The following is a 14566-nucleotide window of genomic DNA, read 5'->3' on the forward strand; positions in this document are numbered from 1 at the left end:
AACTTCACATCAATTGTTCTCACATTTGCTTGAACTCTATGTATCACGGCTTAGATACACAGATCTACTCCTAGGCTAGTTTATACTGAAGGAGAGAGACAACACTGAATCTCTGGGGGACATCTAGTTTCAGCATTAGCACATGCTATGCAAGTGATACTTGTCTTTGGGGTGGGGTTGGGGTCTCTCAAGGAAGAAAATGAAGGGAACAAACATAAATTTAGCAATAGGTTTGCTCAACATAGTAATTTCCGCTTCATGAATTAATATTGGTCAAAGAATAGTACTTGTCTAAGAGAACTATACATTTTATCTACAGAGTACTTGGATTTTTTTTGTATGTATCAAAATACAAACACATCAAATTGTAATTGCTAAATATAGACCAAAGTAATGGAAGAAAGAATAAGACATAGTACCAAAGTTTAAGGAGTAGATATTTAAATATTTAGAATAAGTCAATATTGGGAATTGACTCATTTCAACATCAAGACAAAGCAGCTATGACATGTTGAGTGATTTGATAGTTTAAGTTATTTTTTTATTACTGAATTGATGGTTAAAGCTATGCATGAGAACTCGTAAACAATGTATGAAAGAGAGAGCTTACTACCACTAATGATTGAGGGCTCCTGGAATATATTGTAAGTGTAGTTGTCAATTAGTAGTGTGTGCAGAAATTCTAACTTCGGAACTGGCTCGTGTTAAACTTTTTTCTTGTACTCAATGAATTCAAATGTCGAGGAACCAAATGACTTGAAATTAATACCTTCCTTTCCTTACGGTTATATTATTGGAGTGCATTTATCATATATACTTGAGTCACCAACCCTCGCAAAAGGTAACGTGCAACGGAGTTAACAAATCAAAAAATGTTTTGTGGAAAAGTAAACCTCCGGTTGACTGAAAAGAAGTTCCAAATCTCTATGTTCTCTTGTTTGGGCTTTTTTTCTTGCTGGGTTGGTGGAGATGGTGCGTTTGAACAAATAATGATTGAATGGAGGAGTGGAAAAGGCGAGACATTGGTGTGTGTGCAACCACAAGATTTTAAAGACTGAGGTGGTGCGTATGTGTGCACAGCAAACTCAAGATTCTTTACCCATAATTTTTTTTTAAAAAAGGAGGTTGGGTAAAATAAACAAAATAAATGATGGAAAGTACTCCCTCTGTCACTTTCACTTATCTACTTTGAAATTTGCACGTCTCTTAAAGAGCAATGATTGAAATGAGTTTTTACCATAATACCCAAAATGTTTCATTAACCTGGTCAATGCCGTTTTCTTAATTTCACTGGAATAACCAAAATAATCCAACCAAAATAATCCTTCAAGCCCTCCAAACTCTATCAATATCAAAGACAAAAACTCTAATTTCTCAAGGTGTCCTCTGCTACTAACATCTAATACATTTCCCTAATGAACCAAATCTAATACTTTATCATGAAAGGGGAACCGATGATATAAACTTAAATACAATGGGAAAAGACCCCTAGCAACAATGAATTCTTTAAATGGTGCAGTGACATTCAACTTAGGGGAAACATTCAAATAGTCACATTCCTTTCAAGAATTCTAGCTGCAAATGTACCAAATCCCTCACCAATATCACATTTAATTACAATTCCTCCACCATTTCCAACATTCCTAACGCATCAATAATTTAAAAATCATCCCCCCTACTACCCTTAACATATATCTGACTATCATTGCTCCACTACTTACTACATCAAAACAACCAGCACAATCTATATTAAGTTTCTTAACATCCAAACAAGATAAATTCTTGCAACCAATACCACTCTAACCATAAATCTTTTCACTATAATTTTTCCAAGGTGAATCATGAAAAGAAACAAAACCAATACCTTTGAAATTGTCTTTGCAAAGCATCTTCTTCATGGTAAAGACTCACAAGTCACTGGAAATAATTTTTTGTCCAAGACTCCAACCATCAAGAAAAGGCCCATTAACATTGTAATTCATAAATAGAGACAGAAACCCAGTTATTTCACACCAAAATGTTCTATAGAAGCCACCTTTTTAGGGATTCCAAGTCTTGAATCTTTATCCAAAGGAATCAAATGGGGTTGCAAGAAAGTTTTCACTTCAGTTGGAATCTTGAAACTAGAAAAATCATAACTTTTATACCCTAAGAGCTATAGTACAAATATACAATCTCTTACTAGAGACCTCTTTTTGAAGAGCACACACTCATTTCCCGCAACAACAATGATGGCTCTTAATATGGTAAAATTAACAATTACACAAAAACCCTTAAATAATTATACAAAAATTTAACTCAATACTTGTAATAATATATAGATAATTGCAAGTAAATTGGAAATTAAACAAGCTTAATAACTAATTAGCTGAGGTGGAAAACGTGGTTAAGAAATGAGGAGCTGGACAAATCTGCTAGTTTTTAACGAGTTAGCTGCTACAGTGAAGTTAGTTAGTTGCAATAATAGTCAGTTGATTCATTTTAGCCGCATATATACAAGTTGTATGAGAATTAAGAATTTAATGCATAATGAAGTAATTTTTCTCTCTTTCTGAATACAATTCTCTCAACTATTCTTCTCAGATTTATTTCCCTGGCTTAGCATATTCATCTTCATCGAGATTCTATCTCCTGAATTAGTCAATTTCATAATTTCATGCATAAATTGGTATAAGAGCTAGCAATCCTTGAAATGGATATGCGGCACGAAGCATGTACCAAGAAAGACCAACAGAAGAAACGGACGATAACTTTCTGCATATTCAGGAGCAATTGAAGAAATTAATATAGGGTATGTCTAATATTCATGATCACAGTGCTCAAACAAATATAGGAATTGGGTCAGATCAAGGAAGCCATTGGATATATGGATACCAATGGCAGAGATAAGTAATCTGGAAGGTTGCTCAAGTGTTCTCCAAATTTGACTTGCGAGCAAGATACCACCGATTGAGAATAGCTGAAGGTAATGCTCATTAGACTGCATTTATAACTCATGAAGACAACTACAAATTTTTAGTCATGACTTTTGATTTGAACAATGCTCCATCATCCTTCCAAGTTCTCATGAATGTTGTGTTCAAACCTCTTTCAAGAAAGTCAATTTCGATATTCTTTGATGACATATTGATTTACAATAGGAATATGGTTTCTCATCTTGCTCATGTGAAATATGTGTTTGCTTTAATGAAACGGTTTCAATTGTGTGCAAAAATGTCGAAATGTGCATTTGGTGTAGCTAAGGTAGAATATTTGGGGCATTTTATTAGTGTTGGAAGGTGTTTCAAATGATCCAAAGAAAATCTTGGTTGTAAAGGAATGGCCTATGCCTATCAGTATCAAATAACTCAGAGGGTTTCTAGGATTGACATAGGGTTTTGGTTCCATTTGTAGACCATTGCATGACTTGCTAAAAAAAGAAAGGCTTTGTATGGATTGATGAGTTTACTGCAACATTCAACACCTTGAAGTAAGCCCCGGTATCAATTCATGTGCTAGCAATGCCAGACTACTCCTAACCTTTCTTTCTTGATTTAAACCGATGCCAATGGCAAGGTATTGGAGTAGTACAAATGCAAAAAGGCTATTCTATTGCTTATATAAACAGGTCCTTGGCTTCTAAACACCGGCTATGTCTGTGTATGCCAAAATTATTAGCACTTATTTTTTATGTGACCAAGTGGTCTCATTATTTGCTGGGGAGACATTTTGTAGTCAAGACAGATTAGAAGGTATTGAAACATTTGTTAGAATAGAACATCCATACAAATTTCTAGATTGCTGGAATCTCAAAGTTAATGGCTTTTGACTTCTCTGTTAAGTACAAAAAGGTTATTGACCTTTCGGGATGGCCCAATAGTTTGGGCTTGGGACTTCCATGTTGGGGTTTGCCTTCTGGGTTGACCTCGTCCCACCGTGCTTGCCTAGTGCGGGTTACCTCTCCTATGTGGTTTGCGAGCTATTGCATAGGAGCGGGGGTTTTACCCTGTGCGCACCCAAAAGGATAGCGGCTGCGGGTTTCCCTTGTCATAAAAAAAAAAGGTTACTGAAAACAAGGTTGTTGATGCCTTATCTAGGAAACCCAATGTTGAGTTATTGGCTTCCTTACTTATTCCCAATAATGCTTTATTCCTGCAGATTAAGAAAACATGGGTGTCTGATCCTGATTTAAAGGAGATAATTTCCAAGATGATTGCCAATGTAACGTCTGGCAATTTGAAATAACTATGAAAAAGCTTGAAATCGGAAATAGTCATTTTTGGAAGGAATTAAAAATCTAGAATTTGGTTTAGTGTGGGAAATCAGTGCATTTTGGCCAACTTTGAGCAGTCATAACTCCTAGATCAGGATGAGTTAGGAGTAGTTCCAGTTATGTTTGGAAATCCCTTGGAATGATCTTTCCAACGCCGCCGATTTTGCTCGATTCCGAGTTCGTATGAGCGAGTTATGCCCTTTGAAAGTTGGGCAGTTGGCAGGGAATCCGTCCGGAAATTTTAAGGGCATTTTGGTCTTTTCCCTAGCCATTTCTTTTGGGATTATATTGTTGTGTTAGGCTGATTTTTGGATCATTTGGTCCCATTTTAAAAGAGTGAAAGCTAGGGCTTGAGAGTGAAGAAGAGAAGAAGAAGAAGAGGAAAGGAGAAGAATAGGAGATCAAGCAAGTTCCGTCGTGGATATCGTCGGGGGTGATCCTTACTAGGTATGTGAGTTCTTAGTGTTGGGTGATCCTTTCCCCCACACACCAAACTCATTTTCATTATTGAGAAAAGATTGGATATGTTGTTGAAGTTGTTGGGTTGTGTTGTTGATGTTGTTGATTTTGTTGTTGAAGTTCTTGTTGGTTGTGGGACATGATTCGGTTGTGTATTTGAGTTGTAATCTATTGTATGTTGAGGGATTGATGATCCTTAGTGTTTGGGGTTGAAACCCTTGAAGTAAGGGTAGTTTAGAGTTGGCAAAACAAGGGAGAAAAGTCGAGTTTTCTAGGCAAGTGGTTGGTGCGTCACGCCTGCTAGCGCGCCCCAAAAGGGGTTCTGAACTTTCCCCCTTGGGGCGGCGCGCCTAGCAGAGCGCCAGCATGCTCCCTCTGAATTTCAAGGGCTGGCGCTCCGCGCCTTGCAGAGCGCCAAAGACTCCAACCTACCCCTTTCATTCCCCACTCTTTCATGCATGTTCCTTGATATTGTACCTATGTTCCATAGTTGTTTCCAACACTTCAAGTTACGTTTAAATGTCAAGAATTCATCCGTAAACGTGTGATCATATACCTTGAATCTATAATCCAATTAAAGGCGAGTTAGTATCAAAGTCAAGTGAAGTTAGAGTCAAGTCAAGTAAAGTTAAGAAGTAAGTCCAAGCAAGTCCTTAAAGGTTTTCAAGAGTCGTTATCGAATGTTTTAATGTCGTCTTAAGGTTCAAGTTTCAAGTCAAGAAAAGAGTTTAGAGATTCAAGTCGAGTAAAGAGTATAGAGTTCCAAGTTAAGTAAAAAGTCCCAAGTTTCAAGTTAAGTCAAGAGCATAAAGTTGAGTCCATTTCTCAAAAGCTATTAGGGAACTAAGTATTCCCAAAGAGGTTTGTAAATGTTTTACATTTGAGTGAGAGGGGAACCATGTTTTCCAAAAGAGCCTTTGGGATAAGTTTTGAGTAATTATCTCAACTAAAGAAAGATGTGTTTAAAGCACTTATGAGCCAAAGTATTTTTGGGAGTAGTATTGAGCACCGAATTGGGGACACAAGTTCATATTAACTCAACTCTCCATAAGAACCATGCGCCAACATGGGACTTGACGTATCATTCTTTTTAGATGATCATGTAAGATTAGGCTAGTGGATCCACTAAGCAAAAGTAAGGTCCTATATCACGGCAAGGTATATGATGGTCCTTGGGCAACGTGAGCTAAAACGTTGTACCACCACTAGGGCTCATAGTGGTGGTTGTCCGTTAAAGAATCTCCCACTAAAGTTATATTACTTTTATATAAGTAAAGTTGAGTCGTTATTGTTTTATCACTAACGAGCTAAGTTGTTTACACTATTTTGCAAGCTTTATATATTGCATATGTCTTATTGCTTTATATATTGAGTTCAGTTATTCATGAGTCGAACAGAGCCAAGGTAAGTGTTCTCTTGTACTCTTTTCAAGCTTATGATGTGGTTTAGCTTTCCATCTCGCATACTCGTACATTCAATGTACTGATGCCAGTTGGCCTGCATCTTATGACAATGCAGATTCAGGTACCTAGGATCAGCATCCAACACGTCGTTGATCCAGCTGAGCAGTTCAGAGTCAATGGTGAGCCTCCTTGCTTTCCGAAGGACTCAGTTGTTTTGCATTCTTAAGTTTTGTTTTATTATGATGTTGTGGGGTCTGTCCCAACATCCATCTCAGTACTTTAGAGAATTCATAGACAGTCAGTCAGTTAGTTTTGAGTCTCTCTTCTATGTATATATGTAAATATCCTATTTTGTGACTCGAGTTGCCTTTGTGGCCAGATGTTATAAGTTAAGTTGTTTTGTAACCTTGCGTTTGCACTGAGTTATTCTGTTGAGTTAGGTTTCCACTGAGTTAAGAAAGCCAGGCCAAGGGTTCGCTTGGGGCCAGAAATGGTCTCCGGGTGCCGGTCCCGCCCAGGGTGTAGGCTCGGGGTGTGACATCCAAGTTGCAGGTGAAACCTTACAAGTCTTATACTTGGTGTAGTGAGCAATTGAGATGGGAAGGCAAACTTGTGATGGGAAATGATCTTGCCTTCAGAAGAACTATTTTAGAGTTATGACACATTTACCTCAAGGAGGGAACTCAGGAATGAATGCCACTATTAGGAGAATACATCACTTTTTCATTGGAAAGGCCTTATTCAAGACAATAGGGACTTCATTAGCAGATGTGATATCTGTCAGAAGCATAAGCATGATGTTGCTACTTCACCTGATTTATTATAATCATTACATTCCCCTGAGGGTGTTTGGACAAATATATGCCTTGATTTATTATTGAAGGACTTACAAAGTCTAACGGAAAGGAAGTTGTTTTGGTAGTAGTAGATGTACTTAGCAAGTTTTGTCACTTCATAAGCCTACAACATCCTTACCTTGCTCAGGCTATTGCTCAAAGCTTCCTTGACAATGTGTTTAAGTTGCATGGTAGTAACTATGACAAGTGATAGAGATCCTGTTTTCATTAGTTTATTTTGGTAGAAATTATTTACTCTACAAGGGGTCCAACTTAAAAAATATACTGTTTACCATCCCCAAATTGATGGTCAAACAGAGGTGTTTAATAGAACATTGGGGACTTACTTTAGGTGTTTTTGATTTGATTGTACTAAGGAGGGGTCTGCGTATTATAACACTACTTATCACACTACCATTAAGGGTACTTTTTACGAGATGCTCTATGGTCAAAATCCACTCTTACACCTTTCGTATTTGGTTAGTGAGTTCTCTGTTGACATGGTGGATAGGTCCTTGGTTGCTAGAGAGGCTATCACACAGTTGATCACGTTTCATATAGAGAGGGCATAACAACGAATGAGGGATCTAGCAAATAAACATAGATCATACAAGGCTTTCACTGTTGGAGAATGGGTATATCTGGAATTATAGCCTTACGAACAAGTTTTCGTATCTATTAGGCCCTTTAATAAGCTTGAAACCAAGTATTTTGGGCTTTACCCTATTAATGTTGAGATTGGTACTTTGGTCTATAGGCTATACATTCCATGTGTCTCAACTTAAGAGGTGTCATGAGTTACCATTGGTTATTACCCATCCTCTAGTGTTTAACTTATCCATTCCTTATTTTCATTCTCTTGAGACTGTGTTGGAAAAAAGATTAGTGAAGAGGGGCAACAAAGTTGTTAGATATGTCTTAGTAAAATGGACAGGTATCCTTGAAGATCAAGCTACGTGAGAGTTCCTCACTGAGTTGTAACACAATTTCCTTCTTTTAACCCTAGAGGTCAAGGGTGCTCTACGTCAGGGGGATTGTTGCAAGTAAATGGAAATTAAATTAGCTAAATAATTGATTAGTTGAGGTGGCAAAATTGGTTAAGAATATGTTGGTTTGTTTGGATTTAGTTGTTATAGTGAAGTTAGTTGCAACAATAGTTAGTTGATTCATTTTAGTCATTACATATATACAATTTGTATGAGAATCCAAAATTCGTGCTTAATGAAATAACTCTTCTCTCTCTTTCTGAATACAATTCTCTTTGCTAATATTCTCACATTTATTTTTTCGGCTTAGCATATTCATCTTGCTCCAGATTCTATTTCTTGGTTTGGTCAATTTCATAGTTTTGTGCAACATAGATTGAGAATTATAGACATAGCCTAAAGATACAAAAAGACGAGGATATTGAGTTTGCATGCTCCACCAAACCCTCAGACACCCTCTCGAATCAAACAACGCCATTACAAAACTTAGGTTAAGAGGAAAATTCTCAAATTCACTTCAAAACTCCAAAAACTCCTCCAAATCAATTTTGGGTGAGTAGACCAGAAGTACACCAAAACCATAGAATAGAGCAACCGCAGGACCACGATAGATGCAACCCAACTCCCAAATCGAAAAGCTAACCTTATGCTCCACATCTAACACCTTATAATGATCAAGAGCATTTTTCGGTCCTTAGTCGTCCTGAACATCACCTGCACCACCTCAATCTCCTCTTCAATCTGACATAACTTAACCTTCCGACAACAAGCTCCACAAGAACATCAAGGAACAATAATTGTCAAAACAAGGAACTCAGTCTAAGGCAAGGCCCAAAGTTTACCTTTTGATCTCAAAGACCAACAAATCCAGTTGAAACCCAACCTTTTGAAGCTAACCATGCTAATCCAAAGGACACCTATCATGTGAACGACAAGTTTGCACAAAGCCCAGCTCCAAAGAAATACTCCAAGCAAACGAACTATTGAGAAATGGACATTACGAGTCCTCAAGCTACTCTACTACCGCGAATCTGAACCAATCATCCAGTCAGAGGGAAACCAAGTCGACATGTGGCGTATTAACACAATCAATTGGTTGATAGTGGACCAGGGGTACCAAATCCTAATAATGAACTATGCAAGCCACCAAACATGATAAAGCAAACCACACATCCTGAACTATAACCAACTCATGGATTTCATGAATTTCCTTAAACCCATTTTGAAGATGAACCTTCTTAGCAAATCTCCATTTCCCAACAAAGCTAAGAATATAAACCACCTTTGAATACTCTAAATCATACACTAGCCTAGAGAGATATCAACACAGCAAGAAAGAACCAACATTACAACTAATCCAGGCGCAGCAAGGGATCACACCTCCAACTTCCATCTAGCAATAACCAAACCCCAAGACCATAAGAAGCAGACAAATCCAAAAGGAGCCGAGCAAGCAAAAACAAAACTCCACAATCGAAAAAAGACTAAGGAAAAGGGAGAAAGCAACCAAAATAAACTACCAGACTAAAGGAGGCCAACTACCCAACACACAACTCCGAAAACTAGAAATCTCCCAACTACTACACAAAAGGAACGACGCACAACTAAGCCAGCTAGGCCCTACAACACACAAAACTCAAATCGGGAGAAGCTTGTCTAGCCACCTATCAAACAAGTATTGGCATCACAACTAAAACACACCACAAGGGTGGCAAAAATGGAAACCAACAATCTCAACACCCAGACTAAGCCCAACGCTCCTACTAAATCTAGAGAAGATGGAATAACAAGAGGCAAGCTAAATATCCAGAAAATAAAATCCAAAATTACATGAAATATATACTAGACATTATCTAAGAAGTTATATCAAGAAAGTATACGGAAGCCTACCTCAAAGCCGATCACGAGTGCTCCGAATCCACCACACATGAGCTATCCATTTCCGAAAGGCCTCCAAATCGCCAAGCTATCAATTTTTCAATCACAATGTAATTACAAATGTTTAGACACTAAAATCGCAACAATGGGAAATAGACTCACAGTCAAGTCAAAATGGGAATATGGGGCCCACACCGTGAATCCCAAAATTGACTCTATCAAAAGGTCCTAAATGCCTTACCGAGCTTGTGCCCCAAAACGGGGCTCAATTCCATGGCTGGAACAACACATAAAACCAAATGCAAATAAAACATCAATGGAAAAAAAACAAAAGAGAGATGATAGCCCCTTCAAGCGGAATATACCTCAAACGGAGAGCCTCCAACACTTTTGAAACACTCCAACGTGTAGCCACGATCAACACGGACCCTTAACACTTTGAATCACCTCAATCGGAGCTCCCAAGATCAAGAAATTGCAGGTTGAAGTTGACTGAAGCTGAAATTTTGCTATTTAAATAGCAGAGGTTCTGGTTGCTAAAAGCCATTTTTGGTCGCTAAAGCCCTAAATTCCAGTTACTAAAAGCCTACACCAGATATCAACATATCACAAACAATTTTGGGCATGAACTGTATGAAAAATAATAATAAAAATTTACAAATTACTAACCTTTTCAGTAATCCGACAACTTACTCTATATGAAAGATGATGAAAAGAGGGAAATGGTTTAGTTAAGCCCTAAAATTTCGTGAGTTGGGGAGAAGGAATTTCACCCTCTAAAAGATAAGGGGAGAAGTCAAGAGAATATCGCCGCCTGGTTCTGAAATTTTTTAGACTAATTTTCAAATTACTCCATATTGTGTCGATAAAACCTAAGAAGATGGTGTCTAATATTGTCTTTTTACATATTTTTCACTATATTTCTATTTTTATTCCTTTTTTTTTCGATTTATATTTTTTGAAAGATAGAATAACTTAATAATACAACATACTTAAACTTAATTGAGATAATATATAGCATACTACACAAAACAAAACGCAACGGAATAACTAAATATCTAAATAAAGAAAATATAAAATGTAGAGCAAACTCACAAAGACTCATTAAAATAATTCATTTGATTCTCAAATTGTTAAATACTCCCTCTGTCGCAATTTGTGTGGCACTTTTCATTTTTCGAGAATCGAATAGCTTAAGTTTGATCGGGAATTTGCGCATAGAATCTTCAAATTTTTTGAAATGAAATTTATATATTAGTAAACTACGTAAAAATAACTATAAGTCACAATAATTGACAATTCAAAATACTTAAAAGATATATGAAAAATTCACGGTGAAACATAGACTTGTTTGAATCTAGAAATCTAAACGGTGTCACATAGATTGGGACGGAGGGAGTATCACTTATTAGATAAAAATGTAAAAAAAATAATGTAAAAATTATCATATTATTTATTCAAATTCAAAACTCTTTGTACTATGAAAATAGAAGACAATCATGTGCATCGATTTTGTAAAAAATAATTACTTTTCCTTTCATAGCATAACTAAATTTGTAGGTCAGACACACGATATTACTAAGCCCTCATTTAATTGCACTTAATGAAAATCTTAATTTTAAATTATTCATATTTTCAATCATTAAGGGTCTGTTTGGTATGAAGAAAAATAATTTCTAAAAAATGTTTTTCAATTTTCTCATGTTTGGTTGGCTTAAATGTTTTGAAAAATGTTTTCCAAATAAATTTATTTTCCTCATATTTAAGAAAATGACTTACCTCCGAAAAAATAAGGAAAACATTTTCCAAAATTCTTTTTAAATCTCACACCTTAACTTTCATTCTCGGGTACTGATTTCCTATACTAATTCAAAATTTGACTCCTGATTCTCAATTACGGACCAAACTCTCGACCTTGATTCGAGACCCAACTCTTAGGTCCCAGATTAGATTGGGGTAGAATCTAAATTTAGTGTCGGGTTCTAGTTAAGTATTCATGGTCGAATCTTGAGTCATGTGTCGGGGTGGTGTTCAAAGTTGGGTGTCAGAGTCAGGTTACAGGTTGAGAGTCGAGGTCGGGTCTGTCACTCCCCGAGCCTACACCCTGAGTGGGACTGGCACCCGGAGACCATTTCTGGCCCCAAGCAAACCCTTGGCTGACTTTCTTAACTCAGCGGAAACCTAACTCAACAGAATAGCTCAATGCAAATGCAAGGTTACAAAACAACTTAACTTATATAAGATGGCCACAAAGGCAACTCGAATCTCAAAATAGAATATTTACATATATACATAGATGAGAGACTCAAAACTAACTGACTAACTATCTATGAAGCCTCTAAAATACTGAGATGGATGTTGGGACAGACCCCGCAACACCCTAATAAAACATAACTAAGAACACAAAATAATTGAGTCCTCTGGAATGCAAGGAGGCTCACCACTGACTCTGGAGTGCTCAGCTAGATCAACGACGTGCAGGATGCTGATCCGGGGTACCTGTATCTGCATCGTCATATGATGCAGGCCAACTGGTATCAGTACATTGAATGTACGAGTATGCGAGCTGGAAAACTAAGCAACATAGGCTAGAAGGAAATCTGGAAGAAACTGAATAGCTTACCTGGCTCAACTCAACTTAACCTGACTGACTTCTTTCAATATAAGACAATTTCAAAGCAAGTGCGATATAAAGAAAGACTGCTTAAAACATGCTATAAACTCTGTGTGTATACAAAGATATAATAAGCCTGAGATGTATATAGAAATACAAATGAACTGATGTATATAAAAATATAATACTTTCTGGTATGAAAATACAATAACTGCTGTGGGAGTTTCTCTAATCGACAACCATCCAATAAGAGCTATAGTGATGATACAACGATCGACCTCATGCTGCCAGAGCATCCTTTACCCGGCCAAAGGTATAAGACCTGAACTGCCTAATGGATCCACTAGTCTATTTGGAAAAGGATTCATCTAAAAAGTATGATCCTTTTCTACCCATGGTGGCTAACATGGTTCTATGGGGGCTATGGGTTCTTTGAATGCTCCCCCAATTCGGTGCTCGATACTACTCCCAAAAAAGTACTGACTCTTATGCTTTTAAAACATATGTCTTCCTGCTGATTTGAGATAATTACTCAAAAACTAGCCCGAAGGCTCTTTGGAAATCTCAGTTTCCAACCTTGTTTAAATGTAAAAACATTTCTTTAAAACTTCTTTGGGAATACATAGTTCCCTAATAACTTTGAGAAATGAACTCAACTTTATGTTCTTGACTTAACTTGAAACTCTATACTCTTTGCTTGACTTGCAACTTGAGCCTTAGAACGAAGTTAAAACGTTCAATAAAGACTCTTGAAAGGCTTTAGAGACTTACTTTGACTCACTTCTTTAACTCCTAGACTTAACTCTTAATTTCACTTGACTTGGAAACTACTCTCCTTGAATTGGCATTATGGATTCAAGGTGTTTGATCACATGTTATGGATGAGTTCTTGACGTTTAAACGTACCTTGGGGTGTTGGAAACGACTAGGAAACATAGGTACAATACCAAGGAACATGCATGAGAAAGTGTGAAAAGAACGGGGGAACTTGGCGTCCTTGGCACTCTGCAAGGCGCGGAGCGCTAGCCCTTGAAGCTCAGAAGGGGCCTGCTAGCGCTCTGCTAGGCGCGGCGCCCCAAGGGAGAAAGCTCAGAAGCTCTTTTGGGGCGCGCTAGCAGGCGCGACGCGCCACCCCTTTCCCCAGAAAACTCGACTTTAATCCAACTCTAAAACTTCTAAACTCCAAGGTTTCCAACTCCAAACATTTAGAATCGTAAATCCCTCAACATACCATAGATTTCAACGCAAAACACAACCGGAAACATGCCCAAATCAACAAGGGACTTCAACAACACAATCAACAACATCAACAACACAACCAAACAACTTCAACAACATATCCAATCTTTTCTCAATAATAAAAAATGAGTTTGGTGTGTGGGGGAAAGGATCAACCCAACACTAAGAACTCACATACCTAGTAGGGATCACCCCCGACGATATCCACGACCATTTTCGACGGAAACTTGTTTGAACTCCTCTTTCTTCTCTTCATCTCCTCTTCACTCACAAGCCCTAGCTCTCACTCTTTAAAATGGGACCAAAATGATCCAAAAATCAGCCTAACACCACAATATAACCCCAAAAGAAATAGCTAGTGAAAAGACCAAAATGCCCTTAAAATTTCCGGACGGATTCCCTGCCAACTGCCCAACTTTCAAAGGGCATAACTCTCTCATACGAACTCGGAATCGAGCAAACTCGGTGGCATTGGAAAGATAATTCCACAAGCTTCTCAATCATTACTGGAACTACTCCTAAATCATCCTGAGCTAGGAGTTATGACTTCTCAAAGTTGGCAAAACTCACTGATTTCTACAAATTAACCAATTTCCCAGATTTTTGAATTCCTTCCAAAAATGAGTATTTCCGATTTTTAAACCTCTTCATAATTATTTCAACTTACCGGATGTTACAGGGTCCTAGGTTAGGTGCCAGGCTTGGGTCCCCAATTAATTACTGGGGTTGGGTGTTGAAGTCGAATCACAGTTCAAAAATTGAGTCCTAGGTTAGGTGTTAGGCTTGGGTCTCGCATCAGGTGTTGGTGTTGGGTCTTGGTTAGGAAGTTGGGTCCCGAGTTGGGAATTGGGGTCAGATCTCAATTTTGTAGTCAGTTCTCAAGGCCAGATCCTAGATCG

The 14566-nt window shown here is 37.7% G+C and overlaps 1 protein-coding gene and 1 pseudogene across 2 annotated transcripts in view; both read right to left on the bottom strand.

Annotated features, from left to right (window-relative positions):
- LOC125823898 (uncharacterized) overlaps positions 1 to 14566 on the bottom strand; it is an 897951-nt gene that overhangs the window by 457851 nt on the left and 425534 nt on the right. The gene's annotated exons all lie outside the window — the stretch shown is intronic.
- On the bottom strand, positions 1176 to 2976 carry LOC125823910 (probable methyltransferase At1g29790; annotated as a pseudogene).

Source organism: Solanum verrucosum, unplaced genomic scaffold (genome assembly GCF_900185275.1).
Source record: "Solanum verrucosum unplaced genomic scaffold, falcon-dt-bn FXZP01000056.1, whole genome shotgun sequence".
Lineage (NCBI taxonomy): Eukaryota > Viridiplantae > Streptophyta > Magnoliopsida > Solanales > Solanaceae > Solanum > Solanum verrucosum.